The following is a 27,601-nucleotide window of genomic DNA, read 5'->3' as shown; positions in this document are numbered from 1 at the left end:
TCTCCCTCAATCCCACTTCACAAATAAGAAAACCGAGGCTCAGAGAGCCCAAGCGACTTGCCCAAAGCCACTAGGCTAATGGATGGTTTCCAACTGAGGGTCCCAACTGAGAACAGGGGTTCAGGGGTGCTAGCTTCGGAGTCTGAGAGCTTGGTCCCCAGGAAAGAACCAGATCTGAATCCTGGTTGAAACCATCATGAACTGTGTGACCTGAAGCAAGGTCACTCACCTGAGGCTATATCTCTGTAAATGAGGATGATGGTCTATTCAGTGTTGGGCAAATAAATGAGATAATAGATGCAGACCCCACCTCCAAGCAGTGCTCGGCTACCACTGGGGACAAATCAATGTTCACCGGTCATCTTCCTGCTGCCCCCAAGGCTGACACACTCTCCAGGATCTTGCTCCTCAATGATGACCTCAGAATCCCAATCCAAAGAGCATGCAAGGAGATTGGCGCCCATTCCAGGTACAGGGGGCCCAGCCGGAAAATGTGAGCCCACTGCCCTGGCTCCCAGGTCTCTGGTTGCCGTGTCTGGCATGGTGCCTGCTGAGTGGGTGCTTGGTAAACACTGATGAATGAATGGATGTTGTTTGGATGCCTAGAGGTCGGCACTGCCGCCCGTTTGCTGCTCCAGGGGACAATGGGACAGCCTCTTCGGACTGGGGGTGCTGTCCTGGAATGTCTGAGGGGTGAGGTCACTAGGCTCGTGTGCACTGCTTACAGGAAGCATGCTAGCTCAAGCACGCCTGATGCCAGCCAGCAGACATTTCCTGGCTGGCAACAGCCCCTCCCTCCTCCTCTTCCTCCTCCTGCCCACCTCGGGCCTGTGTGCCTGCAACCTGGACTTCTCTCCTTGCCTCGGGTCCCACCCTGGGATGTTCTGCTGGGGTTCTCACTGCCTTCCTCACCTCCTAAGGACCTGAGACCACCTTGTTCAGAGCAGTCAGAGAAGCCAGATGATGCACAAAAGCTTTAGAAGAAAAACACCCCAGCAGTCCCTCTGTGTGATTGGCACAGGGGAAACTGAGGCCCAGAGAGGTTATTGAAGTTTCCCAGGGTTGCACAGCAGTCCAGACTAGGGATTCCCACCAAGAGCTGGGGTCAGTTCCTGCTTCTCCAGTCTTTGGGCAAAGCCCTCCTCTAGGGCCCTTTTTTCTTGCTCTGAAAAATGAATAACCTTCTGCCCCTTCCAGGCTCTTGACTAGAAGTACATCCCTTCTGTGTGACCTGCCAAAGCCCTTCATCCATTCTCTCCTGAGCTTTTCTTCAGTGACAGAGACTGGGGTTTTAGCTCAGGAAGGTTAATAATCCCTCGCCTGTATAAACAGTAGTTTTAAAAATCACTTTTCACACACAGTACTTCAGTTTTCCCTATATCCTATTTTACAGATGATGGGACTGAGGCCCAGAGGGGCCTGTCCCTGGAGCTGGCCAGTTGCAGAGCTGGGATTCAAACCTGTGCCTGAGACAGGCTATGTCTGGTGCATCCTTCTTGCTCCCTTGGCCAGCCTCAGGGCCAGGCATGAATCAGGTGCCCAGGAAACCTGTTTGTGGGGCCTGATGTACTCATTTAAATGGGGCAGGGGGTGTCTCCTAGAGACCAGGCCACTTTTAAAGAATGGGCTGGACCTTCAGATCCACAGCAAATCAGGAGGCACTTCTATCCACCCATGCAGCCTGGTGCTCACCAGAGCTGGGGAGTAATCCCCTCAGCTTCCCCATCTATAAAGTAGATACCCATGTCTTAGGGAAGGTGTGAGGACTCCCTGGTGCTAAGTTGCCTCCCTCCACTGGCCCCAAGCAGGGTTCTGCCAGGCTCTGGGGAAAAGACTAGGAGCTGGCCCTGAGTCACTGAGGCAGGCTGGGATCCCCACGCCCCCATTTCCCAGCTTCAGTACAACTCACATCAAAGCCAAGCCACTCACCCTGCCCGCCAACCCAAACCTGGCTGGCCAGATCAGCAGCAGCCAAGAAAAAGGCCAGGCCTGACAGGAGCTATTTGCTCTCCAGCACTCCGTGATTGTGGTACAGTGACCGCGGTGGCCGGCAGAGTCAAAGGGGACACTGTTCTCTGAGGCCAGGACTCCCCCAGAGTGGGAGGAGGTGGCTACCCACAGCCTGAACTCAGGTTGGCTCCAGGCCTGGCACAGGCCTCCACGCTTTACACGTGTGACCTCATTTAATCCTTACAACAACCCTGCCAAAGTGGCTTGACTGTCTGCACTGATGAACAAGCAAACCGAAGTACAGGGAGATGAAATGACTCATCTAAGTTCCTACAATAGTGAGGGGTAAACCAGGTCCATCTGACTTCACTGAGGGTAACGAGTGACTCATTACCAAGATCCAGCCATTATCTGTTTCATGGTAAACCCCCACTGAGGGCTCGACTGGATTAACTTGAGCACCTACTATGTGCCAGGCCAACTGCTTTTGGAGTGTCATTTGACCTAAAACTGAATAACTCAGAGAAGGAGGCATCACTAGCCCCATTGTACAGATGAGGAAACTGAGGCTCACCCAAGACCCACTTTAAACACCCATAGGCCCAGGGTACTCTTTAGTAGTGGAGTGGGGTCCCTTCACCCTCTTCTTCTGTGTTAGAATGAGAGCAAAAGCTAGAAATTCCCTAGTGGTCCAGTGGTTAGGACTCTATAAATAGTTTCACTGTCAAGGGTCAAGGTTCAATCCCTGGTCAGGGAACTAAGATCCCACAGGTCAAATGGCATGACAAAAGGGAAAAAAAAAAAAGGCAAAAGAGAAGGGTTTGGAGTGATTTGGGGTAAGGAAATAAGAGGTACAAACTATTATGTATAAAATAAGCAAAAGGATATATTGTAAAATGTAGAGAATATAGCCAACATTTTATAATAACTCAATGGACTATAACCTTTAGAAATTATAAACCACTTTATTATACACCTGTAACTTACATAAGTCACTGCGGATGCTGACTGTAGCCGTGAAATTAGAAGATGATTACTTCTTAACAGGAATGCTATGACAAACCTAGACAGTGTGTTAAAAAGCAAAGACATCAAGAAAAAAAAAAAGCAAAGACATCACTTTGTCAACAAAGGTCCTTATAGTAAAGGCTATAGTTTTTCCAGTAGTCATGTACCGTTGTGACAGCTGGACCATAAAGAAGGCAGAATGCCTAAGAACTGATGCTTTTGAACTGTGATGCTGGAGGACTCTTGAGAGTCCCTTGGACCAGAAGGAAATCAAACCAATCAATTTTAAAGGAAATCAACCTTAAATACTCATTGGAAGGACTGATGCTGAAGCTAAAGCTCCAATAGTTTGGCCACTTGATGCGAAGAGCTGACTCATTGGAAAAGAACCTGATGCTGAGAAAGATTGAAGGCAAAAGGAGAAGGTGGTGACAGAGGTTGAGATGGTTGGGTGGCATCACTGATGCAATGGACATGAACTTGGGTAAACGCCAGGAGATGGTGAGGAACAGGGAAGCCTGGCATGATGCAGTCCATGGGATCACAAAGAGTCGGACACAACTTGGTGACTGAACAGTTATTTATATAATACTGTACATAACAATACTTAAAAAAGAAAATGAATGAGAAAGAAAAGAAAGAGAGCAAAAGCACCCAAAGCCACTATCCTCTCGACTCCCAAATAATGCCCTGTGTGTGCTGCCCATACTGTGAAGTATACAGCTGCATCAGGGCTCCTGATCCTTCTTGGGGTTTAGGATGACCTACTCCTGTCCTGTCCTTTCTCCTTGGCAAGATTATAAGTGTATAGTTTGATGAATTATCAAAATGCAAACACAACAATATAACCTCCAAAACCTTGCTTTTGAAAAGAAGTATATTCACATAAGCAGTGCAGAAGCACTAGGGGAAGCCAGAAAAAGGGCATCAGTATGACAGTCTGCATTGCTAAGCAGCTTCCCGGGGATGCGGATGCTGCCCGCCTCCTAGCGCAAGTGTGGTTCTGAACCCAGAGCGTCGGCATCACCACCTCCAGGAGTTCCAATTTAATTTTCCTGGGGCAGGGTGGGGCTGGGCATCCGTGTTTTTGACCGCTCCTCGGGTGTCACTGAGGCACAGTGAAGGTTGGAGCTCTTCAAGTGAAGACCATGGAGTCCTCAGTGCTCAAAAGGACCTTGTGCGTTACCCTGTCCTACTGCTGCCTTTCATGGAGGACCAAATAGATCCCAAATGGGACGGCGACCTGTCTGAGGTCAAATCACGTATGAACAGATCATCAAATATTAAACCAGGAAGTGGTTTTTTTTTTTTTTTGGCCATGCCAGGGATTGAACCTAGGCCCTTGGCAGTCAAAGCCCAGAGTCCTAACCACTGGACCGCCAGGGAACTCCCAACAGGAAATGATCTTGGAGTCCAACTGATCCAACCCTCCTTGTTTTGCATCTAGAAAAACAGGCTGAGAGAGGACAGGACAGCTGGGAGAAGCACTAAGGTCGAGGGTGGCTCTCCAACACAGCAAGCTGTCTCTCCGCTACCTTTATCTCCCTCCAAATGTCAGACCTAGCAAAGGACAAGCCCGCACTTTTCAACTGCAAATGGAAAAACCCTTTCTCCCCTCAGTCTCAAAATGTGGATTCAGGATCTTCTCAGACACTAGGATTATAGTATTTTTTTTTTAACAGATACAAGCTTTTCATTTTAATTGCACATTCGTGGCAAGAATAATATTAAAAATGCAACTTGGCAAGACACCAGGACTCTGTGAAAGGGATACTGATACCTGTTACTATATAGATGTTGGACCTAAACCAATAAAACATAAACGAATTAAGGAAAAAATATTTGCCAACAATTATAACATGTCAAAGTTTCTTTTGATGATATCCTTCATATGTAAAGCACTTTTACAATCAATAAGAAACAACTTAAAAGTGGGCAATGGATATCAGGAAAAGTATAAAAGGCCCATAAATATTAGAGGAGATGTCCAAATTCATTTACAGTTGAAAAAAAGTAAATTTTAAATGCTGGGATACAACTCTCAACAATCAGATAAATAAAGATTGGAACAAGGTCCTGTCCATATTGTGGGGAAACAAGCAATTATGCACACATTACATTTGTGAACATGTAAATGTACAAAAATTTCACGTTGTATATTCTTTACTCAGTAAATTCCACTTCTAGAAAGGTACCTCGCAGATAAATTCATACACCTGCACAAAGATTAGGTACAAAGTGTCATATCAGCACTGTTTGCAATAATGGAAAACTGGAAAGGGCCCAAATGTCCATTAATGTGGTCGTGCAAACAATGACGAAGTCTCACATGCTCCTGCTTGGAAGGGTCTACGTGTTGCAGAACAGTACATAGATTACGATTTTATTTGTACAAAAAAATTCTACAAACGTTCATGTGCATAGTTGACATATACACAGAAATGTCTGGAATGATACTCTCAGCTGTTATTGTTAGATAAGAGGAAAGAGGACAGATTTCACTAAAAAAAAAAAATCTCCTATAATTCTGTGATGTTCACCCAAAAGCACCTACTACTTTGGTTATAAGTAATTTTCAATGCAATTGGGTTGTGCTTTCTATGAATTCAGGGGATTGCTAGAGGCAGTGCAGTTCTGGGGCTGGAGGGGAGGGGGACAACACATTAAACTTCTCACAAGGACACAAGCAATCTCATTTTAATAGCTCACTGGCCACCAGTACAACAAAATATGTGCTCTGTTGCTGATGAAATTCATTGTTTAAATTAGACAATAAAACACTAATTATATTCCTAGACATGTCTGTTTTGGGGTTTTCTTTTTTTGCCACACCCACATATGCGACACATGGCATCTTAGTTCCCTGGCCAGGGGATCAAACCCAGTCCCCTTGCAGTGGAAGGGCTGAGTCTTATCCGTTGAACCACCAAGGCAATCTGCCTAGATATGTCTTTGTATCAGGCTATAGCTAAAAGTAACCATTAGCTCACTCCCAGAAGAAATTCAGGGGAGAAGACAAAGGGGAAGTAGCAACAGATCTAGTGTTTAATGGCTTATGATAGACCGGAGCTACAGAAAGGCTCCATGGTGTCTACCCCTCGTCTTTCAGGGTCCAGGGGCCGTGAAGGGCTCAGGGGTGGAGCAGGGTCCCAGCCTGAGACAGATCCAGAGCTTCGAGCAGGGCAGCAGGGAGTCTTGACTTTTATCCACAAACTGAGAAAGGAGTGCCTGTAGCTCCTCCTTTTGCTGAGCAGGGGAAGCATCCTGCAGCAGGAAGGGCTGGGGATAGGAGGCGGAACACTTGCTCCTGTGGGTGGCAGTGGAAAGTTGCCCATGGCCCCCAGCTTCCAAGCCCTAGATCTGATTTCCCCATAGGATGAGTACCACCTTGTCGCGACCCCAGGGCAGAGCAGCCCCCTGCCCTCTATCAAATCCTGCCTTCAAGACACAGCAGGTTATGCTTTCCGCCAATGCACAGGGCATCAGAGCCAGGCGGAGCCTGGAGACCTGCTGGGCCAATCCCTTCATTCTATAGAGAGGAAAACAGGTCCATAGAGGAGAAGGGATTTGCCCAGGGTCACCCAGAAACTGGTGGCAGAGCTGAACCTGGACCTTTGAGTGAGAAAATGTTACACACAGCTTCTCCCCACACTTTTCTGGATCATGCCTGGCTGCCCCCTCCCCATAGCCCCATCTGTCATTCAACAAATACTTACTGAATACTTGCTATTTGCCAGATAATATTCGAGACCCTGAGGAGACAGCAGTGGACAAGACAAACCAAACTCCTACTCAGGTGGAGCTGACATTCTCGCTTAATCCCAATACCTACCTGTTACATTTGAGGAGCAGACACATGCTGTCCTGCTGCAACCCAGAAGGCCTGGTTAGGAAAAACCATTCTGCCCATGTCCATGTTGTGCAGGCCAGAGGCCCTTTTCCCTGGAGGAAATGAAGCATCAGTTGAAAACGGCCCAAAATGTTCCCCAGTGCCAGCCCTGCAGGGGTAATAGCCCCCAGCCCATGTGAATCCTCTCCTTTGATTCTCAGAACCACCTTTCCAAGCAGATACTCATATCCCCATTCTACAAGTGAGGAAACTGAGGCCAAAGAAGGTGAAGGTGCCAGGCAAGTAAGCATCTGGACTGGACTTTCTCCTTCCTCCAGATCAGGGTCTGGAAACCCCATGGCAGGGGCAGGCTGGGCGAAGCAACAGGAACAGCGTGTGTCTTATGCAAGCTTCCACTTTTGAGGAGGAGAGTAGGGGGTTCCACTGGCTTTTTCTCAGGGTGCTCAGGGAAATTCACATTGCCTGCCCTGTCTAGAGGATGCCAGAGGGACCAGCCCTGGTTCAGGAGTTAGCACCCTGTCCTGGGACTCTGGTGCCCAGAGCAGAGTTTCTAACTATGAGGGGGGACCAGCCTTTTTTGTGATACTTAATAGAAACCTTGAACCCTGTAAGAACATATATATATATCTCCCTTACATATGAACCCTCAAGTTGCAAACTTTCAAAGATGCAAACATGTATGCCATCGCCTGTATGTCAGCTGTTGCACAGTACCGCTGTATTTTTCAAGGTACTGTACTGTCATATTAAAATTTTATTTTTTGTTTTTTATGTACATATTATTTGTGTAAAAAGTATTATAAACCTATTACAATACTATACAATAATATATATCCAATTGTGCTAGTTGGATACCTAGGCTAATTTTGTTGGACTTACAAATTGGACTTATGAACACTCTCACAGAATAGAACTTGTTCTATGCAGGGGACTTACTGTATTCTATTTATCCCCTCATATCATTTTGTACACAAATTCCTTAAGCCCATCCTTCACCATGCCTGGCAGTGGTAGACCCTCCCAAGAAGCTTCCCTTAATGGGGTGAGGAATCACGCTTTGGAGCTGAATTCAGTGGCCCCTAAGGAATCTCCCACTCCTTAGGAGAATCACTACTTGAGGGGCCTGCAGACCAGCCCAGGCGGTGCTTGAGTGCCCCCTGGGGGCAATTCATCCAAGCGTCCCAGGAAATACTGAGCCATCACTTCCCCTGGCATTTAGTTAAGATTTAGTGGAGAAGAGTTGTTGTTTAAAAACCTGTTTTTAAATTCAAATTGTCAAAGATGGGAAAGACAGTGCTCTAAAATGGCTGTCACTCTGCTTTAAATTCTAGGAGGAAACCTTTCAAGCTATTTCAGTTTCCTGACAATAGTATCTTGATTGCCCTGATTTCAGGGGAGTGACCATGTAATAATGTTGATCACTTTCTGCCAGGTCTTCTCAGCTATAAAATGGTCATCCTTGAGTTCAATCCCTGGGCTGGGAGGATTCCACATGCCACAGAGCAACTAGGCCCGCGCATCGAGAGCCTGTGCTCCACAACAGGAGAAGCCACTGTAAAGAGAAGCCCGCACACCAAAAGAGGAGGAGCCCCCGCCCCCACAGCTAGAGAAAGTCTGCACACAGCAACAAACACCCACCCAGTCAAAAACAGATGTTCAGAACACTACTTCCTCCCCCACAGGACCGTGTTCAGGTTAAACCCACCAAAAGCACTCAGAACAGAGCCCGGAAGAGTCAGCACCCAACAGATGAAATCCTTCCTTACTATTACTGCTGTCATAGCTATTATTATTGAAAGTCTTAGGTGGTAAAGTCTGAGAACCTCTGCGGTGCCTAGCAACCGCACTAAACAAAATGTGTAGTTGTTTAGCGACCCCACTAAACAAAATGACTCGGATTCAAGCCCCACACCCACCAGGAACCCAGGCTCTACATATACCCTCAGGTCCCCCAGCCACTCCCCAGCTCCCCGACTCTGTGGGGCACCAGGACCCACATGGAGAGGTGAGCCACAGCTGACCACTACCCCCTCCGTGTTTGTGGGGGTCCCACCAAGTCTGAGGGGCTAAGAGCTGCTAGTTCAGGAAGCTGGAGGTGCTGGGTAAGAGGGGCTGGGGGGAGGAGATACTCCACATGAAGAGCACTTAGTGATGTGAGGGCCCCTGAGAAGGGGCAAGACGCCCCGGTGAGGAGCCAGGAGACCAGGCACCTAATGCCTGCTGGGTGATCACCACTTGTCCTGTTACCTTGGACAATCTACACTGTCTGTGGGCCTCAGTTTGCTTCAGGCAGTGAGGCGGGTTGGACTCATGGTTTGAGTTAGAAAAGATGGGCCCTGTTGATCCATAAGCCCCTAGGACCACCTTCCATGGAGGCCAGGCTTGGCAGGCTCCAAGCATTGGGGCAGGAGCTACCAAAAACAAACTTGACTCTTATACTCGGGGTGGGGAGAACTGGAGCTGGCTTCACCCAGCAGTCTTATCCCCCCAAATCAACTTCCAAGGCCTGTCTGCCTGGCACCGTGTCCCAAGCAGAGAGCACAGAAATGAAGGGCCATTTCACCCTGTCCCCCTTACCCCACCTCCTGCCAGTAATACCAGGCTGAGGAAGGAAGGGAGGGAGAGCGGAGGGGAAAGGGGGACAGCTCATCTCGGTTTACCCAGGACTGTCCCCGTTTTAGAACCGAGAGTCCTTCACCCCGGTGACCGCCCCCTTCAGCCTGGGCAAACCAGGACTGCCCTTCCCTTTCAGGGCAGCCAGCCGGCCCTTCTTCCCCGGCTTGGTCAGGACTTCCAGAGCAGAGCTGGGCACCAACCCCCAGGGCCCCGGGGGTGCAGTTGACTAGTGACATCAGAGCGGTGTGTGACCTGTTCCATAAGAGAGAGAATAAAGGCCACACCGGCCCTCAAGGACCCTCAGAACATGCTGCCTCACCTTGTCAGCGGAGCAGCCCATTCTGATGGGGTCAATTCCCAGGAGTCCAGAGGACACCCTCCCTCGCTGCCCACCCAGGCCCCAGCCCCAGGGCCACAGGGAAGAAAAACAATGGAAACAAGTGATGAGATCCAAGATGCCCTGGGAAGCTGCTAAGCACCAAGGCACTAAGGGGAACCCCTCCAGCAGGGGGATTTCTAGGGGAGCATGGCAGGCAGACAGAGCTGTGAGCACCTCACAGAAGTTTCTGGGCCCCAGCAAACTCTCAGAATCAGCAGAATGCTTCTCCAGCCCCAACAGAGGCACTAAAGTCAGGAGATTGCCGCTTGATGGAAGTGAGACCACCCCTTGGGGGAAAAGGGAAGAACTCAAACCCCCTGAGAACCACTTTTTACCGCTCCCCTCTCCTACGCCGCTCCCCACGGAGGGCGTCCAATAGAGAGTAAGTAGAATCAGAGAAAAATACATTTCTATCTCTTGTTCACTGAATCTCTAGCCTGAGACTTATTCCAGCCACATCGCCCAACTCACACCCTGAAATCCTCCCGTCTCATCCCCAAACTCCATCAAACAAAGCCCTGAAGGAATGACAGGCAAATGAGACAGTACATTTGCTTCACTGTCCAGGGATTGGAATACCCCCTCGGGCACTGATCAGCCAAGAGCCTGTGTCAGGCTCAGCAAGCTTCTGAGTTACAAACGTGCTAATTCCCATAGACTGACCCTCATCCGAACCCACCTCCTCCTTTTCGCAGGCCCTCGGACCTGGGCAGGCTGCAACCGGAGCAGCTGGTCACCCAGGTGCTCTCTGGCACTCTGGTCCTTCTGTATCCTCACAGGGCTCGTGAGACAGTGACTCTGATGGAACACAATCCCAGCTTTCAGGGGGGCCCACTCAGCCCTGATTAACTCCTGCTGAAAGCCCTGGCTGGCCCTGGCCAGGCCCCGCACCCCACACACACCTGTCAGGAATGAATGACCCTTTATGCCAGACCCGTCCTGGAGATCCCAGCTGTCGACCCTGCACCCCAGACAGCTCCCACTGCCACCCTCAGTCTCAGGGTCCCTCCTGACATGCTCACACACATTTTGAGTGCCTCTGAGTGGAAGGGGCTGGTGTTTGAAGCCGCAGAGAGGTGGGTGGGGCTTCCCACCCGGTCATAAGATGTGGACAGGCAGGGATACAGTCAGGTGAGGTCAGGCCTCCAGGTGGAGGGAATCTAACATCTGCCAGCACTTCTGGAGGGATGTCTTCCAGAGCCAACCAGAGCCTGGGTATTCAAGGAGAAACAGGCTTCTTCTTCCCCCTCCCCTTTTTTAAACTTTCAATTTTATATTCCAATTTTATATTGGAATATAGCCAGTTAACGACATTGTGATAGTTTCAGGTGGACAGCGAGGGGACTCAGCTATACATATACGTGTATCCACTCTCCCCCAAACTCTTCTCCCATCCAGGCTGCCACATCACACTGAGCAGAGTTGCCCATGCTCTACAATGGGGCTTTGCTGGTTATCCATTTAAATACAGAGTGTGTACATGTTGATCCCAGAAACAGGCTTTTTCAGTGGGGCACTCACCTTCTCTCTGCAGCCAGGGCAGGGAGGGGACGTGAGAGAGAAAAGAGTGGAAAGAGGTGCTGACAGGAGCAGCAAAGAGCTCAGACACTCTTCCAGAACCATTCGCCGCCGCCCGGCACAGGCCGTTGCTGCCTTCAGCCAGGACGCCGCAGGGAGGCAGACCTCGGTTCAAAGCTGGGTTCTGCCAAGAGCCCACAGCCTGTTCTCCCGGGTCATGAATGGCCCACAGAAACCCCTCCCCTAGTGAAGCCCCTTGGTTCTCTTCTGGGGACCCACGGCATAGCTTCTCCTTTTTGACCCGCTCACACAAAGTGCTGACCACCCCCCGCTTGCTGGATGAGTCTTGGTTGTCCCTCCCAGGGCACAGGACTCAGATGCACATGGAGCTTCCAACAAGCATGATTCCCCTTGGCAAAGGCGACACTTCCCGCTTCTCTGAGAAATCAATACCAGAAAGAAGCCGCTCCGTAAGTTTAACCTCCAAAAGGGCCTTCTCTTACCCTCACCTTGTAGTTACTTATGCAGTTTTTTGGGCTGAGAGTCAGGGGTCAGGGTTAAGTTAGACCTGAGCTGTTCAACATGGGAGCCACCTGCCATGAGTGGCTATTGAGAATATAAAACGTGGCCAGTCCCAACTGAGAGGTGCTGTTAGTGTGAAATGCATATGAGATCCCAAAGATGTGGTAGGGGAAAAAGAATATAAAATATCGCATTAATGGGTTAAAGAAAACACATTTCTAAAATTAATCCTACCTGCTTCATTTTACTTTTGTAATTTGGCTATAAAGCAATTAAAATGACGCTGGTGGCTTAAATTATATATTTTTGTTGGACAGGAGTTGGTTTAAGTATTCCCTGTCCTACTAGGCTGTGAACACTTTGAGGGCATCGAGGGCAGTTTGAGCAGGAACAAAGTCTGAGACAGATCACAGAAGGTCTTGAACTCCAGGCAGAGGGGCAGCACCGAGTCTGGGAAGCAGTTTTTGTAAGATCAGCTCCATACACTTGTCACCCAGGACAATGCGCCCCCAGACCAACCCCGGCCCCAAGAAGCGGAGGAGGGGGTGGTATCTGAAAGGAGAGTGTTGTTCAGGTGGGACAAGGGGAACGGGACCTCCAGGTGGAGGGGGCTGGCTGAGCGGACTCAGGAGCAGCAGACTCAGGCCTTGTTTGGGAGGGGACCAGGAGCAGGTCAAGAGAGGAGAGGTAGAAAAAAGGGTTAAGAAAAGGAGACCAGCCAAAAAACAGAGAAGAATGATAAAAGTAGCTGTCTTCAAAAGAAGTTTCCTAGAGGTGGGAGTCCTGCTCATTTGAGCCCCACTCCCCCACTCTGAGGTGGGTTTTTGGAGAAAACCTCCTGACCTTCTTCCTCCCGGAAGAAGAAAAGCCCCCGGTGACACCGCCAGCCGCCCCCACAACAGCCCAGTCTCCGCTGCCGCTCCCCAAACCCACAGCCCCTGACACCACCCAGCTGGCCCTGTCTGCGCCGCCCTAGAGGCAGGCTCGGGACTGCCGGAGGACAGACAGGAGAGGGGCAGCCTTGGCGGTCACCTTGCCCCTGATTCCTGTCCCAAGACGGATCCTGGACTTGGCAGGGTCAGACCCTTGAGAAGGTGTGCTTTTCATTTAAAAAGGAGCTGGGTCTTCAAAAGACTGGACTTGTCAGGGAACAGGAGCCAGGTCCTGTCTGTTTCACCTCTATTCTGGAGACAAGCATGCAGGCAGTGAGGGAGAATTCTTGCCTCCAGGAGGCAAGACTCAGAGCAAAGAAGGCACTGGGGCCTTTTTTTGTTATCAGAGGATTTACAGGAGTGAGGTCCGGGGAGTATCAGTAAACTGCAACTTAAGACTCACACCACCCGTTTGCACAGCCCACGAGCTCAGAATGATTTACATTTTTTAATGGTTGGGGAAAAGAAATCAAAAGATGAATAATTTTATGACATGAAAATTCTATCAAATTCAAACGTCAGTGTCCCTAAATAAACTTTTATTGGGGCATAGCCATGCTCATTTATTTATGGATTGTCTGTGGCTGCTTTTACAACAGAGTTAAGAAGTTAGGACAGACACTGTGTGGCCCATAAAGCCAAAAATACTGTTTATGGAAAATATTTGCCAACCCAAAAGTTACTGATTTTTAAATATTTATTTATCTATTTGTGTCTGATCGTAGTTGCAGCGGATGAGCTTAGCTGCCCCAAGACATGTGAGATCTTTTTTCTCCAACCAGGGGTAGAACCCACGTCCCCTGCATTAGAGGGCAGATTCTTAACTACTGGACCAATATGTAGGCCTCAAAAGTTACTAGTTTTGCAGACTTGCTGTAAACCTGGGTCCCAGGTTCTGTTCAGACAGACCTGGGTTGGAATCTAGTCCACCATTTCCTAACTGGGTAGCTTTGGAGATAACATTACAGTCAACCTTGAAGGGTTGCTAAAGGTGAGATAATGCCTGTACATGCTTGGAAAATGTTAGCATTTATCCCTACTACAATTATTATATCTTGTAAGTGAAAGATCCTGGAGACCCACAGATCTCCATCACCAGCCCAGATGTTGAGCTCCATCAGATATGCCAATACTTCACCTAACCAGAACTGGCCTCATGCTCTGCACCCCTAAACCTGCTCTTCCTCTTGAGCCTCCCATCTTGGCTGGTGATGTCAGGGAGACGTAGGGACAGTTGGCAAGTGATGCTCACCATGTCTCCCAAACACCAGCAAGTCTGGGGTGGCAGCTCGCAAGTGTAAGCAGGTGAACCAGGCAGGACTGAGCAGCTGGCCAGTGATATGTGAGCATTACCCTTGTGCCAGGCAACCCTGATGTCCTTAGGCAGCCAGTGGTGTTATCGCCATGTCACAGCAGAGGAAAAGAAGGCTCGGAGAAGCCAAGTAACTTGCCTGAAGTCCAACAGCTACAAAATGGCAGGACTGGGGTAGATAGAATACATATCACATAATTTGAAATTCCAAATGTATAAAAGAATGCAGTAAAACGTTAGTCTCCCAGCCCTGGCTCCCAGCCACCTAGTTCTCGTCTTGGAAGCGTCTGGCCTTGTGTGTGCGTATTCAAAGATCATCTGTGCATATTCAAGCAAATATGAAAAAATACATATACACACGTTTAGATAGATACAGGTAGCTATCCTTCCCTCTCTGTTTTTGCTCTTTACCCAAATGGTAGTCAACTATATACATTGATCTGCATCTTGTTTTTATCACTTACAATGTAGTTTAGAGATCTTACCATATTAATACATAAGAGAGTAAATTCATTCTTTCCCACATAGTATTCCATTGTATAAATATATCATGATTTATTTACCCAAGCCTATACTGATGGACATTTGAGTCCATCAAATTAGGTCCATTCCAATCTTTTACCATTACAAAAATAATACTGCAGGACTTGCCTGTGGTACAGTGGTTGGGAGTCCGCCTACCAGTTCAGGGGACATGGGTTTGATCCCTGGTCTGGGAGAATCCCACATGCCTCAGGGCAACGAGGCCTGTGTGCCACAACTACTGAAGCCAGCACTCCTAGAGCCCACGCTCCACAGCAAGAGAAGCCTCTGCAATGAGACATCCGCACACTGCAACGAAGAGTAGCCACCCTCCCCACAATTAGGAAAGCCCATGGGCAGCAATGAAGACCCAGCACAGACATGCATAAATCGCTTTTAAAAATAATAATGCTGCAATGAACAGCTGCATATATTTGTTGCTTCACATATGTGCAAGTACATCTGTAGGATAAGTTCCTCTAAGTAGAATTGCTGTGTTTGTAGTTTTGAAAGATAGTGCCAAACAGTCAATCAATCACAGAGATTGATCCAATTTACAGTTCAACCTGTAACACTTGATCACAGTCAGGATTTGAACTCAAGACCATCTGGCTCCAGTGCCAGGGCTTGTTCTGCTGCACCATGACCATCACTGACACCTTAGAAAGTTCTTCCTAATAACTTAGGCTGCCTCCAAGCTGGGTCCTTCTGCTTACTCACCTAGATGGCCTGCCTCCTCCTCTAGGAGAGCTCAGTCCTGCCTCACCTTCCCCACATGCAAGGTGAATTCTGCTTTGTTTAAAATCCTGTCTATTCATTGTTGGTTCTACCTTGTTTCCAAGTTAACAGCTCTCTCCTTGTTTCCTGGGGGCTACTCTTTCCCAGTCTGCCTTAGCCAGGTGGGATCACAGGACTGAGATCTGGCTTCACAGGTGTAAGCACTTGTGATGGGCCTGGCTTTCATCTGCCCTTAACAGGAAGGGTACCTCTTCTACGCTTCCCACTGCTGAGACATGATGAACAGTCAACTTCAGCTTCGAGATGGAGGCTGGGCCTTGAGAGCAGCAGAACCACAAACTAAAAGGAGCCTCAGGTGGCCTCTGCAGAGAGCAGGGCCCCCAGCAGGGACACCAGAAACAGAAGCCCTGACAGCAGGCCTACCCTGCCCCAGTACCTGAGAGCCAGCCAACCAGTGAGTGGGAATACGGCAGGAGGTGAGACCCTGTGTCTCTGAGTTTAAAAGTTTCTTGGGAGTTGACTTGGAGCTCAGCTACTGAAATGTCATTCTCCTGGGTTCCTACAACTACACACATACAATCCACCCCCTACCCCCCAATCCCACCCCCACCACACACAGACACACGTGTGCTCACTCCTGGCACCTCTCTGCTAGGAAAAAATGCAGCCTTTTCCCTTCCATCCATAATCATGCACTTTTCAGACAGGCTGCATTCCTCCTCCCTGAAGTCAGCAGCTTCTTGCTCTGGCCAGTCACAGAGAACCTACGCATACTCAATGATCCATTCTACTGGGTCAGTTCTCTACTATCTAGGCTGAAGGAAAAGCAGCAGAGAAATGGTCCTCCAAAAGATGACCAGCACACACACAACATACGCATGTATTAATACCTATTTCCCCTTTTTCTATCACCACGAATATGCACTATGGACTGAGCATTTAGCTGGGTCTTACAGGACCCACAAACAGGAAGAAGCAGCAGCCCCCGCTCTCATGACAGGAGGCCAGTATTGGTGACATCATGTCGTTCAGAGCTCAGATCTGTGTATCACCCATCCACGTTTCACAAGCAAGATCCCCACCTGCCAAGGCCACCTGTCCAATCCCTCGGCAAGTTCTCCTGTGTCTTAGGTTCCCAAAGCTATTGCATATGATCTCATGGGAAAGAAAAGCTAATAAACATCAGTTTTATACTCTCTCTTTTCTCTCCTACTGTAGCTTTATAATAAGTTTTGAAAACAGTACAAATCTTCCAACTTTGTCCTTTTTCAAAATTGTTTGTTTTTCTAGTTCTTTTTTTCTGTATAAATTTTAGAATTGACTTGTTCATTTCTATGGAAAATGTCCTGCTGGATTATAGTTTTCAGCCTATATGTCTGGCAACTAGTATTTCATGGTTTTTGGTGCTGTTGTAGAGAGTGCTTTTTAAAAATTTACTTAAATTTCCAAATGGTATTGCTAGTATACAGTATTAGGATAATTTTTTTTTTTGGTACAGTGATCCTATATCCTGTGATCTTACGTATTAGTACTAGTAGCTTTTCTGTAGATTTGGAGGGAATTTTCTATATAGACAATCTTATTATATGTGAATATTGCTATTTTTCCCTTTTCAATCCATGGGCCAGTAGTCATTTATTGATATGAGAGTTGGACTATTAAGAAAGCTGAGTGCCGAAGAATTGATGCTTTTGAACTGGGGTGTTGGAGAAGACTCTTGAGAGTCCCATGGACTACAAGGAGATCAAACCAGTCAATCCTAGAGGAAATCAGTCCTGAATATTAATTGGAAGGACTGATGCTGACATTGAAACTCCAGTACTTTGGCCACCTGATGCAAAGAACTGACTCATTGGAAAAAGACCCTGATGCTGGGCAAGATTGAAGGTAGGTAGAGAAGGGGACGACAGAGGATAAGATGGCTGGATGGCCTCACCAACTCTGTGAACATGAGTTTGAGCAAGCTGCAGGAGTTGGTGATGGACAAGGAAGCTTGGTGCGCTGCAGTCCATGGAGTCGCAAAGAATCGGACACGACTGAGTGACTAAACTGAATCCATGGGCCTTTGTTCATCTTTTCTTGCCTTATTGTGTTGCCTGAAACCACCATTATAATATTGAAGAGAACAATAAGGATGGACATTGTTGCTTTAGGTCTTCCCTTTGTGCTTCATTTCAGAATGTCTTTCCTCCAGCAATTTACTATTGACATTGGTTTTTCATTGCTTGCTAGCTTGGTGATGAGGGATGGAGGTGCTCACGTTTCTTATTCTCAATGATCCTGTCCCTCCCAGAGCAGTAAAAAGTCTGTAATGATTTGGATCCACTCCTTTTTCTGTCTTTTCTCCATGCTCACGTTTCTTATTCTCAATGATCCTGTCCCTCCCAGAGCAGTAAAAAGTCTGTAATGATTTGGATCCACTCCTTTTTCTGTCTTTTCTCCATGGATACAGGAGTCTTTCTACTTCCTTCCCCCTAGCTGTACTAGACCTTCCTCTGTGCCCTGAACCCTGCCTTTTTTCCCTAAGCAGCTTATGTTTGGTAGCAGAGAAAGAGGTGAAGCATCTGGGGCAGGGCTTTGCTCCTTTCCTAAAGTGGTTACTAGATGTCTACCCAGAGGCCTTCCTTTTAAAAATGGTTTTCAGGACTTCCCTAGCAGTCCAGGGGTTAGGACTATGCCTTCTAAATCTTGGGTGCAGAGAGCTAAGATCCCATATGCCTCTTAGCCAAAAAAACCAAAACTTAAAACAGAAGCAATGTTGTAACACATTCAGTAAAGACATTTAAAAAATGGTCCACACCAAAAAACTAAAAGTTTTCTACCCTTTTAAGAGGGTACCCTTCTTCCATGGCCTCTGTCGGCCAGAATTAAGAAGCCCTCTGATCCAGAGACAACCTAAGGGATTTTGTGGTGCCCAAGTGACCCCTCCCCTCTGAGCGTCAAACTTTGTCCTGGACTATGTCCCTTAGCCCAACTCCTATCCAGAGCCTTCTCTAACTCTTATGCAAGCAGGCCCCAGGGCCCCCTCCTCAGCTCTGCATCCCACCGGGTCTGCTCTCAGAGCGGCACCAGCTCACTCTAGGGCCTGCACAACAAGGAACGTAAACTTCCCTATTTTATCCACGAGGAAACAGGCCCAGGGGAACTTAGTGCTGGCCCCACAGTCACGTAGTCAGGCAATGCCAAAGCCAGCATTCAAGCTGGCCCTCATCAGCCACCGTTATCAATCAGACATCTGGGAGGTGGAGGGGAGGCAGGAACTTTTAGGACTGAGGAAATGCAGAAGGTCTTTGAGTCTGGGTGACAGCATGCAGCGGAATAGGACTGGGATTGCAGGTTCAGGAGAGAGGGATCTACGGGGGGGGGGGGGGGGGGCGGGAGGGAGGGAACAGGAGCTGTTTAAGTCGGATCAGCAGGGGAGAACGGGAAGGTCTTGGGGCTCCCCTGGTGGCTCAGACTGGCAAGAACCTGCCTGCAAAGGAGACCGGGTTCAATCCCCGAGTCTGGAAGATCCCCTGGAGAAGGGAATGGCAACCCACTCTGGTATTATTGCCTGAAGAATTTAATGGACAGAGGAGCCTGGTGGCCTGCAGTTCATGGGGTCGCAAAGAGTCAGACATGACCGAGTGACTTTCACTCAGAAGGGAAGAGCTTAGGGCCTTGGAACTACAACTCCAAAGCAGAAGCCTCCAACCTGACCTCCAGTTTCCTCCAGTGCTAGGAGGGGGCCAAGATTGGAAACTGTAGGGCTCAATTCAGTGGCCCTACATAAAGTGACAGACTTTATTTTCTTGGGCTCCAAAATCACTGTAGATGGTGACTGCAGCCACAAAATTAAAAGATGCTTGCTCCTTGGAAGAAAAGCAATGACAAATCTAGACACCATATTAAAAAGCAGAGATATTACTTTGCTGACAAAGGTCTGTATAGTCAAAGCTATGGTTTTTCCAGTAGTCATGCATGGATGTGAGAGTTGGATCATAAAGAAGGCTGAAAGCTGAAGAATTGATGCTTTCTATCTGTGGTGTTGGAGAAGACTCTTGAGAGTCCCTTGGACAGCAAGGAGTGCAAACCAGTCCATCCTAAAGGAAATCAGTCCTGAATATTCATTAGAAGGACGGATGCTGAAGCTGAAATTCTAATACTTTAGGCACCTGATGCAAAGAACAGACTCATTGGAAAAGACCCCGATGCTGGGAAAGACTAAAGGCAGGAGGAGAAGGGGACAACAGAGGATGAGATGGTTGGATGGCATCACTGACTCATGGACATGAGTTTGAGCAACTCCGGGAGTTGGTAAAGGACAGGGAAGCCTGGCGTGCTGCAGTCCACGGGTTCACAAAGAGTCCGACATAACTGAGTAACTGAACAACAGCAAATTCAGTGGTCTCCACGGCAACTTTCCCTAGCAGCCCTCCCAGCCAGGGAACAGGAATGGAGATGATATGGACAGCCAGTGGAGTGGGGCAGAGGGATAAAGTGCTGCCAGAGAGAAGCAGGTCAGACTGTGGTTGCCCAGAGGGACAATGCCCTGCCTGGAGAAAGTGGATCCAGCAGAAGTCAGTCAATACATATTTTTCGTAATTGTTTTCAATGTCCCGGGAAGCATCTCTGGAAGAATTCTGTGAATCCCTAGCAAGAGTTGATGGTGGAGACACTGCTTCTACTGTCACTGTGCATGCCTGAGCTCAGAGGAGGCAGCTGTGTCCTCTGGTGGCAGGGAGGCTTCTGCTCCTGGGCCTGGGGGAAGGCACAGGAGGCTATCTGTGTCAGGTGGTAGGAGGAAGAGAGAAGGTGAGGGCAAGGAGACCGGGGGAGAGAAATGGCCTCGGCATGAGGGCCTTAAATGTCATTGTAAAGCCAGGGGCTCTGTGACGCCTGCCTGAGCACAGGCGGGGATGTCAGAGGTGCTGCTGGGGCCTTTCATGCACATGCCATCTTCGCCTGTCATTAGGTGCTCAACAAATACCTGTTAAGTATGTGAAAATACGTAATCCCCTAATACCTTTATATCTACTGAGAATACTAGGATCAAAAGGCAGAATTCTGAGAATGACCCCCAATGACTCTGACCTTGTAGGGCTCCTCTTCCCTCTGACTGTCGGTGTTACCTGTGAAAATGATGAAATATCATTCCCATGATTATCTTACATTATATGACAAAAGGGAGACCACTGGGTGGGCCTAATCTTACCATTCAAGCCTTTTCAATGCAGAGTTTTCTCCAACTGGTGGCAGAAGGGGAAATCAGACAGATTTGAAGCAGCAGAATAATTCAATGAGCTGTCACTGGCTTTGAAGATGGAAGGTCACATATAAAAACCACTGAGTGGTCCTAGGTGCTGAGATCATAGGTCCTCCTAGGAGCCGAGAGCTACCCCAGGTGACAGACAGCAAGGCAATGAGATCTTAGTCCTATAATCACAAGGAACTGAAAACTGCCAACAACCTGAATAAGCCTGGAAGTGGATTCTTCCCTGGGACCACCAGATAAGGGCCCAGTCACACCTACATTTCATGCCAAAGAATTGATGCTCTTGAACTGCAGTATTGAAGAAGACTCTTGAGAGTCCTTTGGACTGCAAGGAGATCAGACCAGTCAATCCTGAAGAAAATCAGTCCTGAATATTCATTAGAAGGACTGATGCTGACGCTGAAACGCCAGTACTTTGGCCACCTGATGCGAAGACCTGACTCATTGGAAAAGACCCTGATGCTGGGAAAGATGGAAGGCGGAAGGAGAAGGGGACGACAGAGGATGAGATGGTTGGATGGCATCACCAACACAATGGACGTGAGTTTGAGCAAGCTCTGGGTGTTGGTGATGGACAGCAAAGCCTGGCACGCTGCAGTCCATGGGGTCGCAAAGAGTCAGACGCAACTGAGTGACTGAACTGAACACCTTCATTTGGCCTTACAAGAACCTAAGCAGAGAACTCAACCATCCCCACCTGGATTCTTGACCTACAGAACTGAGCTAATCAATACATGTGGATTCAGCTGCTAAGTCTGTGATCATTTACTACACAGCCACGGAAAACTAATTCAGCCCTTGTCCACAACACAGAGCCCACAAGGACCAGCCCCCAAGTGCCACATCACCCATGGGGCATCTGAGGTTTACACCCCATGCAAGCCAAACCACCCAGTCCAGTGTGGGCCTGTCCCACCCACAGGTGCCTCAGAGCGCCCTCAACACTCACTGTGGAAAGTGTTCTGAGAAGCCTGTTGGAGACAGAGGGCATTTCCTGCTGCCAGGCCCTCTCCCAGCTGGGTCAAATGTGGCCACCTTCAACCAAACACTCAAGCTCCCCCTCTTCAGGGCACCCCTGGGAAGTGGCTGCCTCACCCCAAACTACATTTCCCAGCTCTCCTTCCTCTCCTCGCACCCCCACACCCCGTCATCTCCCATGTGCATCTGGGCAGATCTCAGAGTATCTCACTCAGAAGTCAGCAACAGCCTGACGCTTCCTCTCTACAGCCTTCAGTGGCTCCCCATCGCCTTCCAAATAAAGCCCACATTCCCACTCAGTCCCTGTTCCCACTCAATCCAGGCTCCTCTTCCGTCAGAGCCCCTGGGGGCCTCAGAGATGCCCTATGCCTCACCGTTTCCCCACAGACCTCCCCATACAGGTGAAAGGTGTAAATAAAACACCTATCACAAAGGCACATTATTATTGTTGACGATGATCGTGATCAGCTGAAACAACCTTCTCTCCCTTCTCATCTAAGTCCTAGCTGTCCTTCTAGACAACCCATTTCCCACCTCCTCTGGGGGCCTGTGAAGGTTAACTTTATGTGTCAATGTTATATGGCTAAACGATGCCCAGATTGCTCATGAAATATTATTTCAGGGTGTTTCCAGAAGAGGTTAGCTTTGGAATTGGAGACTAAGTGGAGAATATGCCTCACCAATTCAGTGAGCATCATCTAACCCATTAAGGGGCAAAATAGGAAGACAAACAAAAAAAGATGTGGAAGAAGATGAATTTTCTCTCTATTTAAGCTGGGACATCCATCTCCTCCTGCCCTTGGATGTAGATGCTCCTGGTTCTCAGGCTTTGGGGTTTGGACTGAAATGTTACTACTGGATTTCCTGGGCCTCTGACTTGCAGGTGGCAGATTGTGGGACCTCTTATCCTCCACAGTTGCATCAGCCAATCCCTTGTAATAAATCTTTCGATATCTATATCTATATTCTATTGGTTCTACTTCTCTGGAGAACCCTGACTAAAACAGACCCTCCCAGATGCTCCCAGCAGACATGAGCCACCCCCGCCCCCCTTCCTCTGCTCACCTTCTAGGACTTGGGTCATACAATTTATCAACACTGCTCATTACCAGGTGTCACAGCTTGGGTTCCTGGAGAAGACTCTAAGATGGAGTTTGAGGTGTTTATTAAGGAGGGCCCTGGGATCAACACCTGTGGAAGGGAGAGGAAGAAGCAAGAGTGGGTACAGAAGTTGAGCTGTGGTGCGGGTCCAACGCCGTGGGCCTCTGGAGCACATGTGCCCTTGAGAGGTGTCCTGAGTAGGGCAGAGGTGGCCAGGCCTTTATGTTCCTGCTTCAGTAAGTCAGGCGATGCGGGAAGGAGTATAACCTCAGTGAAGCATCTCTTGGCAGCTGGAGCCATCCCAGAAGAACTGACAGAGTTCCCAACAGCTGGGGCAACGAGTGCTTCAGAAGGAAGATCTGGCTGCTGCATTGCCCTGTCCCCCACAATTTGACACATGGCTCTCACCTCCCCCACCTGCCCCAGGCACCGTCCCTGGAGAGAAGGAAACCTAGAGACTGAGTCAACCCTGTATCCTTTGCTTCCCTTCTCCCACCCTCAGCAACCTCCAAGTACCACCTTCAGCACAGGCCCCCGCGCCAGCTGAGTTCAGAGGGTGTCTATAAACTGGATGCAGGTGTTTTAGCTGGAAGCCGGGCGTCTGGGTTCCCTGCGTGACCTCCTGATGCTGGCCCTCAGGGAGCAGATACTGCTTCCAGGACGGGTTTTACAGAGCTGTGGGTGTGTGTGTTGGTTGTCACACTGAAGGGGTGTGGGGTACTATTAGTGGGGCAGGGGATGGTCCTGCAACAGCAAATCGTCCCAGGTCCGCAGTCGGTGGAAAACCTGTCTCTAAATCTCCAAGTTGAGAACCTAACTCTGTTTTACATATAAACACACAGTGTTTTGTTGTATGGCTTTAGAAGCACACTGAGTTTTCCAGGAATACACAACTACTACATAAATCAAGGGAACGCACATACTTTGTTTAGTTTGGAATCTTAAGAAATATTCCTCTTTCAGAAATTGTGTCAGGTATTTGACTCACCAGGACAACACCCCTGTATCCACCTGTATTTCACCTGTCACGTTCTTAATGCTCCTATTTATAGCTAAAGCCAGGGGTAATTAAATATGCCACGGTCTTCCTAGTGTAGTGATGCTTAAACATTACAGACAGAAATACATTTTACTTTATTCCTCAATAGCTTTTAATTTCTCCCTTATTTTACAATTAGAGCAGTGTGTGTGTATATATATATATATATTTTTTTTTTTTTTTTAAATTATGTGTCTGTACTGGCTGTAATATCTGTGAATTTCTTTTCAGGATGATAAAAGGGGCGTCCACAGTATTTTATATCAAAGGAGGGTGATCGGTCTGACAAGTTAAGAACCTCAAACCTGGGTGGGTGCCCTCCTCTTGGGCCTGACCTATCTCCCAAACTCACCTACCACCACCACCAGCATGGAGAGGTGGGCATCGGGCCCCGGGGCAGAGGTCGCCCTCTGCAGGCTGTCAGCCTTTCTTTCCGGAAAGCTGGGCCGAAAGAAGCCCTGGATTTGATGATTCAGTCTGGGACAGAGGATTCTTTTCTCGCCATATCTGTTTCCAAAACACCCTCCAGATTCACCACCTTTGATCCTGAGCCCTCTTACCATACTAGGGACCTGGGTGGAGGTGCAGGAGGGGATGGGGGAGGCATGAGGTGGTGCCAGCCCCATCCCTCTTCATGGGAACTTAATGGACTTTGGGGCCCAGAGGTAGGCATCTCCCAGCCTGGCCTCCTTGATGGGGGACAATTTCCAGGTTTCATTCTCACACCTCAAGGCCATCTCAAGGCCATTATCTCTTGCAAGTCCTCCCTGGATACTTTGGCCAGTGATGCTGGGCCCAGGCTAGGCAGGAATCTCCCCAGGCATAGGCAGAGAGGTCAGCCCCCCACCTAACTGAGCTTACAGCATCAGTGTGTGTCTAGGGGAGTTGTGAGGATATCTGAACAACCAGGAAGGTGCCCCACTGGAGTGGGGCTACTAGTAAAATACAGAGTGCCCAGTTCATTTATATTTCAGATGAATAGCAAATAATATTTTTAGAATAAATATGTCCTATGCAATCCTTGGAACTTACTTACACTAAAAAAGTATAAGTTGCTTGTATGAAGTTGAAATATATCTGGTGTTCTGAGTTTTTATTTGCTAATTCTCGTAACCCTCCTTAGAACACAAGTCCGTGTGTCTGTGTGTGACACAACATTGTTAGCTCAACAGAGTATGGGGACACTGAGTGTGCGTGCAGGGGCCGTGCTCAAACCCTAAAGTCACCAGGAGAAGGCACGCTTGGAAAATGATACTACAGTGAAGGCCAAGGCCTTAGGTGTGTGCCTGTCTGTGAAAGGGGGTGGGTCAGTGGATCCAACCCCGAATCCTGGGCCCGTGACCCAGAGATTTTCAGCCCTAGTGGGGCTCCAGGGTCCTCTAGGGTTGAGATTCCCAGAGCTACCCCTCTGCGCACACACCACCACCCCCACCCCCAGAGGCTGGCTCCTTCAGCTGAGGCTGGAAACTGGCTCCTGTTTCTTACACATCCTTCACGACTGAAGGGCGGTGCCAGCTTTGTCATCAGAGCCAGTTAAGGCCTGGATCTGGGCCTGGAGGAGCCGGAAACAGGCAGGGGACTTCCTCAAAGATGAGTGATGGGCTCAGACCCCCAGTGGTTATACTGGCTGGGGCCCGGCTTACCTTCGGAAGTCGGTAGTCCAGCCTCCTGGACAAAAGTCAGGCTCCGCCCTCCCGGGGGTCTCCTACCTCCCTGTGGAGAGGAAGATGCTAGTATGAGTGACTCTGTTCTCATAAAGAAACTGAGGTCACAAGACAGGGCCAGGATGGGAGTCCAGCATCCCTGAGTCCAAGCTGATGGAAGGATCAGGCTCCGGCCGGATGCCCACCCGTTTCAGCCTGGGTCTCCTCATCCCCCTTCCCCCTGCCCCCCAGGCCGACCAGGTCTGATGTCAAGCAACCTGTTATGCTGTCCCTTCTCAGCCCTTGAGTTCTAAATCCCTGACCACCCCCTGCTGTCCCCCTCGCCTCTATGCTGGGTAATGTTCTGCACACTGGCCATCCCTGCTCTGACCTGACAGTGCCATGTCAGGGTCACTGTCCACGGCCCCTACTCAGCTGAGGGCTTTAAGGGTCCAGACCAGCACCCTTCACTGCTGGGTCCCTTGGCACAGTGTTCTGAGTGTTTGAGGAATGAAGGGGGGGAACCAGTCTCAACAAATGGCCACCAGAACTGACTTCTCCAACTGTCCTCGGGTGCCTGAATATCATGAAGCACAGGAGCTGCTCACACCAACTTCCAAGAACTTAGGACTCTCAGCTGTAGGATGCAAATACCTTCTGATTAGAAACAAGCCGAAACAATTACCTATCAGTAAGTACTTACATGGTTACATAGAACAAGGCATTGTGCTGCGCAAACAACTGTGTAGACAACCCCGAACTCCCATTTATCCAATGATTTCACTGTTGGTCTTTCGAAAGTCTTCAGCGTTCAATAGAATGGATATTTGAATATCTTAGGATCACATAGAATTCAGAGGCCTTAAGGTTAAGTGAAAAAGTCTATTTATATAGGAAGTACCCTACATACAAACTTTCAAGGTGTGAACTTTCAAAGGCATGAACTACCCAGACATCACTGGATCATTTTTTTCTAGACGGTAGATAGAGTAGAATCCAGCAAGAAATAAGAACCTGTGCCTTCAACATCAGGCATGAGTGAGATCGCAGCTCGCCCTCTGTCTCCTGTTGCTGACGATCCTTCAACTCTGTCGTCTCCCACCTCCTCTCCCTTCTCCAGTCAGTAACTCTTCTTGCCTGTTCATCTGATGCCCGCCCCTGTATACCAGCTCTTGTACTGTACTACTGTACGTTTCAAATTACTATACTGTCAGAATAAAAATATTTTCTTTACTTTTAGTGTTTGTTTTTTATGTATTATTTGTGTGAAAAGGGGGCTTCCAGGTGGTGCTAATGGTAAAGAATCCACCTGCCAATGCAGGAGATGCAAGAGACATAGGTTCAATTCCTGGGTAGGGAAAATCCCCCCGAGAAGAAAATGGCAACCCACTCCAGTATTCTTGCCTGAAAATTCCCATGGACAGAGGAGCCTAGTGGGCTTCAGTCCATGAAGTCTCAGAGAGTTGGACACGACTGAGCAAACATATTATAAACCTATAACAGGGCAGTACTCTACGGCTGATTGTGTTAGTTGGGCACCTAGGCTAACTTTGTTGGACTTACAAACAAATTAGACTTATGAATGTGCTTTGGAATGGAACTTGTTTGTATGCAGGGGACTTACCATATAATATTATTAGTTTCCTACTGCTGCTCTAACAAATTATTACAAACTTAGTGGTTGAAAATTACACTGATTTATTATCTTGCAGTCCTGGGTAACAGAATTCCCCAGGGGGTCTCACAGGGCTAAAATGAAGGTATTGCAGAACTGCGTTTCTGCTGAAGGCTCTAGGGGAAAATCTGCTTCCATACGTCCTCCAGCTTCTGGACATCACTCTCATTTCTTGGCTCATGGCTCCCTGCCAGCCAGCAATCACATCACTCCAACCTCTGCTTCTGTTATCCCCCACTCTATATCTGACTTTCCTGCCTCCCTCTTTCTCTTATAAGGATCTGTGAATACACTGGACCCACCTGGATAATGCAAACTAATCTGCCGTCTCAAGATCCTTGACCCAATCATGTCTGCGAAGTCCCTTTTGTCACGTAAGTTACATATTCACAGATTCTGGCAATTAGGATATGGACTTCTTTGGCAGGGGGTGGTATTATTGTGCCCACTACACCCAGTTTAAGAGTCAAAATGCAATCAGGTTATCAGCCTGAGAGGGGTGCTGCACCAGAAGAACGAGGAGGCATGTGGGAAATTTGGCACCAAGGATATGGGCTCCTTGAC

The 27,601-nt window shown here is 48.5% G+C and overlaps 1 long non-coding RNA gene across 1 annotated transcript in view; it reads right to left on the bottom strand.

The window, feature by feature from the left end:
* Positions 1 to 27,601, bottom strand: part of LOC110151139 (uncharacterized) — a 43,089-nt gene that overhangs the window by 4,967 nt on the left and 10,521 nt on the right. Inside the window, exons 2-4 of the long non-coding RNA XR_011488066.1 lie at positions 25,363 to 25,432; positions 22,645 to 22,770; positions 6,791 to 6,900 (exon numbers count right to left, since the gene is read on the bottom strand). This is a non-coding gene — a long non-coding RNA (uncharacterized lncRNA). The remainder of the gene's footprint in view (positions 1 to 6,790; positions 6,901 to 22,644; positions 22,771 to 25,362; positions 25,433 to 27,601) is intronic.

The sequence above is a fragment of the Odocoileus virginianus genome, chromosome 6 (assembly GCF_023699985.2).
Source record: "Odocoileus virginianus isolate 20LAN1187 ecotype Illinois chromosome 6, Ovbor_1.2, whole genome shotgun sequence".
NCBI lineage: Eukaryota > Metazoa > Chordata > Mammalia > Artiodactyla > Cervidae > Odocoileus > Odocoileus virginianus.
This window is presented reverse-complemented; position numbering and strand designations above follow the sequence as displayed.